Genomic DNA, 6215 nt, shown 5'->3' with positions numbered 1-6215 from the left:
GAGGAATGATATGAAATCGAATATTTCGCTCGTTACTGAAATCAACCTGGGAATTCCGTGCTATAACATAGTTGTCTGCCTCCTTGGTTGCTGCATCATGTGTTCGGCAATAGTGCTGCCGGACAGTGTCTCCAGAGATTAAGGTCCTGAAAGAAAAAGAAAAATAACCAAACGGGAAGACCCTAGTGCGGTTCAGGCCGCATCTTGGGGCATGCCGCAGTTGTGCCCCCCTCCCCACCTGTGCCCATAGTATTTTTAATGCGTAGTTATGTACGCGCGGCACTAGTTTCGCCGCTGGGCTGGGATTGGGGTGGCCGCCGTATTGCTACGCGAGCTCAGATCGCGCCAGGCGGTCTATTTGCCGATTACCCCGAGCGCGCTTGAAGGTGTCCGGGCTTTGAAACGCCGAACTGGTTGATTGCCTTGAGAGGCTGCTTTGCGCTTCTGCTACGAGGGCTGCGGTGTGCTCCTCTGTTCGGAGAGAGCGCTCTGTGTTTCCATTGACTGTAATAACTCCGCGAGATCCTGGCATCTTGAGCTTGAGGTATGCATAATGCGGTACCGCATTGAATCTAGCAAATGCGGTTCGCCCGAGCAGCGCGTGATAACCACTGCGAAACGGGACTATATTGAAGATTAACTCTTCGCTTCGGAAGTTATCCGGGGATCCGAAGACCACTTCCAATGTAATTGAGCCTGTGCAATGGGACTCTACGCCTAGAATGACGGCCTTAAAGGTCGTTTTTGTGGGTTTGATCCTTGAGGGGTCTATACCCATTTTGCGCACTATGTCCTACTAAAGAAGGTTCAGGCTGCTATCGCCGTCCATAAGGACTCGAGTGAGGTGAAATCCGTCGATGATTGGGTCTAGGACTATTGCGGCAAATCCGCCATGACGGATACTAGTGGGGTGGTCCCTGCGATCGAGGGTGATCGGGCAGGAGGACCAAGGGTTGAACTTTGGGGCGACTGGCTCCAACGCATATACGTCCCTGAGCGCACGCTTCCGCTCCCTCTTGGGGATGTGGGTTGCGTATATCACGTTCACCGTCTGCACTTGTGGGGGAAACCTCTTCTGTCCTCCAGTGTGCGGCTGCCGGGGTTCCTCCTCGTCATCCCTATGCGGCCCCTTGTCCTTGTTTTCGGCAATTAACTTGCCGGCCTGCTTGAACACCCAACAATCCCTGTTGGTGTGATTGGCTAGCTTGTCTGGGGTGCCGTGTATTTGTCACGAGCGATCGAGTATACGGTCCAAGCTGGACGGACCCGGCGTATTTTGTTTGAATGGCTTTTTCCGCTGACCGGGTTTAGAGCCTTTGAATCCAACATTGACTGTCGTACCCTCAGTATTTTTGCTGGTAATGCGGTGCTTATGCTTGTTGCGACGTGACCTGCTATTGCCGTCCTTGGTGTCTGAGGTACCATGGTTCTTTGATATGTTATTACTGCGAGCCAGCCAGCTGTCTTCTCCCACACAAAAGCGGGTCATGAGCGTCGTGTGAGCTGCCATAGATTTCGGCTTTTCCTGACCAAGGTGCCGGGCTAGCCACTCGTCTCGGATGTTGTGTTTGAAAGCCGCTAAGGCTTCCGCATCCGGACAGTCGACGATTTGATTTTTCTTTGTAAGGAACCGAGTCCAGAATTGCCTGGCCGACTCTTCTGGCTGCTGAATTATGTGACTTAAATCATCGGCGTCTGGTGGTCGCACATAAGTGCCCTGAAAGTTGTCGAGGAATGCGGCTTCCAGATCTTCCCAACAGCTAATGGAGTCCGCTGGCAAGCTATTAAGCCAATGCTGCACTGGTCCTTTGAGCTTTAGTGGGAGGTATTTGATGGCGTGTAAGTCATCGCCGCAGGCCATGTGGATGTGGAGGAGAAAATCCTCAATCCATACTGCGGGATCTGTTGTGCCATCGTATGATTCAATGTTTATAGGTTTGAAACCTTCTGGGAATTGATGTTCCATTACTTCGTCTGTGAAGCATAGGGGGTGTGCGGCGCCTCTGTATTGGGCTATATCTCGACGCAGCTCGAATGGGTCTTGCCCGCTGTGTTCGGCCCGGCCAGATTTGCTTTTATTGTATCCGGCGTGACGTTTGTTGTCTCGCAGAGTGATGCGCCCTCGTGATCCGTAGATTGATCTTGAATGCTTTGCCTTGTCCTCCAATATGTCTCACAGGTCTGGCGTATCTCCCCATGCCTTTTTATTTGAATGGCGTTGGGGTGGAGGCTGAGCTTTTGGTAGGAATGCCTCTCTATCGCGGCCACGAGGTGGTCGATCAGCCGTATCATATGCTTCTTACTCCAGTCGGGGTAGTAACCTGTGCCTTGGGTAGCTCTTGGAGGGGCGCTCGAGTTTATATTCCTCGGCTGCGAGGACTTCAGTCCATTTGTCAGCTAGCAGATCTTAATCAGCTTGAAGCTGTTGCTGCTTTCTCTTCAGGCTATTTGTCATGGCCATAAGCCGACGCTTGAAGTGCTCTTGTTTGACGGGATCCTCTGGTACGGCGAATTCATCATCGCTGAGGCTTGCCTCGTCTTCGGAGGGGGGATGTAATTGCCATCCTCCTTCTCTCCGTATGCCGCTCTCCCAGGAGAGCTGGCTCCTTCATCCTCCCGCTCTAAATCTTGCTGGAGGGGATTGTTGTTGTCTTCGGCGTTATCTGGAGTGTTATTATCTCCTGTGCCGGTATCACCACTTTTGCTTTGGCGGGACTTAGAGCGGCGCCGCTGACGTCGGCGCTTGGGTTGCTTCTTGGAGGGGTCATCCTCTGCTATCTCATCGCCATTGTGAAAGCACAAGTGCTCCCTGGGTGGTTTTGGTAATTAATGTCAACATATCTCTTGTTGGACTAACACTTTTACCTAGTATGTTTCAGATAAGTTCAACAATGGAGTGGCATTGACTAGAGGATGTGGAAGCCCCTCAAGATGCTAAGGACAAAGGATTGGCTCAAGCTTCAAGATCAAGACTACATTTTCTATTTTAGTGATCCAAGATCACATTGAGTCTATAGGAAAAGCCAATACTATCAAGAGGGGATGAGGTGTTGCTTAATGGCTTGCTTGCTCAAAGTGCTTAGTGATATGCTCCAAAACCCTCAACTACCTTCCCACATCCACATAGGACCTAAACCAAAAGTCAAACTCGGCCCCACCGTTTCTATCTATCCGGCGTCACTGGGTTTCACATATCATAGCCACTGCCACGAACCCTAGCAAATTGGTTTCACCGATAGGGATCTCGGTCTCACCGAGATGGGATTGTAATCTCTCTGTTTCCCTTCATAACGTTTCGGTCTTACCGAGATGAGCGATCGGTCCCACCGAGATTGCAATGTAAACTCTCTGTTTCCCTTTTGAAACATTTCGGTCTCACCGAGATGAGTGAATCGGTCCCACCGAGTTTACCTGACCAACTCTCTGGTTAGCTTATTACCAAAATCGGTCCCACCGAGTTTGTGTAATCGGTCACACCAAGATTACGTTATGCCCTAACCCTAACCATATCGGTCCTACCGGGTTGCATCTCAGTCCCACCAAAAATCCTAACGGTCACTAGGTTTGCTGAATCGGTCCGACCGAGTTTAACCATTCGGTCCCACCGAGTTTAGAAAATTGTGTGTAACGGTTAGATTTTGTGTGGAGGCTATATATACCCCTCCACCCACTCTTCATTCATGGAGAAAGCCATCAGAACATACCTACACTTCCAATACACATTTTCTGAGAGAGAACCACCTACACTTGTGTTGAGGTCAAGATATTCCATTCCAACCATATGAATCTTGATCTCTAGCCTTTCCCAAGTTGCTTTCCACTCAAATCTTCTTTCCACCAAATCCAAATCCTGTGAGAGAGAGTTGAGTGTTGGGGAGACTATCATTTGAAGCACAAGAGCAAGGGCTTCATCATCAACACACCATTTGTTACTTCTTGGAGAGTGGTGTCTCCTAGATTGGCTAGGTGTCACTTGGGAGCCTCCGACAAGATTGTGGAGTTGAACCAAGGAGTTTGTAAGGGCAAGGAGATCGCCTACTTCAGGAAGATCTACCGCTAGTGAGGCAAGTCCTTCGTGGGCGACGGCCGTGATGGAATAGACAAGGTTGCTTCTTCGTGGACCCTTCGTGGGTGGAGCCCTCCGTGGACTCACGCAACCGTTAACCTCCGTGGGTTGAAGTCTCCATCAACGTGGATGTACGATAGCACCACCTATCGGAACCACGACAAAAACATCTGTGTCTCCAATTGCGTTTGAATACTCCAAACATTCTTGCAAGTTGCATGCTTTACTTTCTGCTGATCATATACTCATTGCATGCTTGCTTGATATGTATTGTGTTTGTTAAAATTGTGCTTAAAGCCCACTTAAACTTAAGAATATTAAAAACTGCAACTTTTGGCACTTAGTGTCTAACCACCCCCTCTAGAAACCTCTTCTCGATCCTTTCAATTGGTATCAGAGCATTGGTCTCCATTGCCTTGGTTTAAACACCATTGGAGGAAGATGGATGTGTCTACTTTGGGGAGTCTTAGACATAGAGTGCCTATTCTTGATGGAGAGTATTTTCATGAGTGGAAAAATGAAATGCTTGAGATTTTCAATGAATATCACTTGAACAAGTATATTGCTAGCCCTTGTGCACCTCATGTTCATCCCATGCATCCTACCCTTGATGAATCAATTGACATGATTCGCAATCTTAGAACTGTTGAGCTCATCATTAGAGGCTTGCCTAGAAACTTGATTAGATGTTTGCCTACTCTCAAGTGTGCCTACATCATATGGAGATTTCTTGAGGAATGATTTCCAGATTATTCCTTCAAAAATTTAGACGAAATTCTCCATAAGTCTATTCCCTTGAGTAAGATGAACTCTAGTGATCCTAGCTTTGGTGATTGTCTATTTGAGATTACCAATCTCATGCGTGCTAAAGGAAATGTTGGAATCATTAGCGATATCATATCTGAAGCTATTAGAATTCATAAAGGTAATCATTGTGATGATCATTTATCTAATGAATTACCCTCTCTAGGAATTGATCAATCACAAGATGATGTTGAACATGGATACTATGATGAAGATGATGATAGTGACTATGATCTTGATGATGCAATGAGGCATTTTGATCTTATGGCAAATCTTCGCGGCTACATGGCTGGAGGAAAGGAATGGGTCCTTGATAGTGGATGTACTGATCATATGACCGGAGATAAAGATATGTTCCGTGAGCTTGCTGAAAGCGACGGCCCTCGAAAATATGTCACTTTTGGTGATAATTCAAAGGGTAAGGTGGTTGTCCTTGGTAAGGTGGCCATCTCACATGATAGCTCCATACAAAATGTCATGCTCGTTGAATCCCGCGGATACAATTTACTTTCAGTTTCTAGACTTGCGGATTTCGGTTTCAATGTCTTATTCACTGAAGTAGATTGCCAAGTGTTTCGTAGAGACAATCATAAAATGGTCTTTACCGGTATACATAGAGGAGATCTTTACATTGTTGATTTCACTAAAAAGGCTCAACCTAGAACTTTCTTAATTACCAAATCTTCTAAAGGCTGGTTGTGGCATAGAAGACTAGGTCATGTTGGTATGCGAAATCTTGATATGCTTATTAAAGGTGATCACATCCTTGGAATAAAAGATGTCATATTTGACAAGGATAGACTTTGTAGTGCTTGTCAAGCAGGGAAACAAGTTGGAGGAAGTCACCGCGTGAAGAACATCATGACCACAAGAAGACCACTCGAGCTACTTCACATGGATCTCTTTGGTCCAAATGCCTACAAGAGTCTCGGTGGTAACTCAGTTGGTCTAGTCATAGTTGATGATTTTTCAAGATTTACGTGGGTGTTATTTCTTGACGACAAATCGCAGGTCCAAAAGATCTTCAAAAACTTCACTAGGAAGGCCCAAAATCAGTTTGACATGAAGATCAAGAAGGTTCAGAGCGACAACGGAATGGAGTTCAAGAACGCAAATGTGGACACCTTTCTTGACGAAGAAGGGATTTCACATGAGTTCTCGGCTACGTACACACCTCAACAAAATGGAGTTGTTGAGAGGAAGAACCAGACTCTTATGGAGATGGCAAGAACGATGCTTGATGAGTACAAAACGCCAAAGCACTTTTGGGCGGAAGCGGTTGAGACAGCTTGTCATGCAACAGATCGCTTGTCTCTTCACAAGCTACTCGGCAAGACGGCATACG

This window comes from Triticum aestivum, chromosome 7A (genome assembly GCF_018294505.1).
Source record: "Triticum aestivum cultivar Chinese Spring chromosome 7A, IWGSC CS RefSeq v2.1, whole genome shotgun sequence".
Lineage (NCBI taxonomy): Eukaryota > Viridiplantae > Streptophyta > Magnoliopsida > Poales > Poaceae > Triticum > Triticum aestivum.
This window is presented reverse-complemented; position numbering follows the sequence as displayed.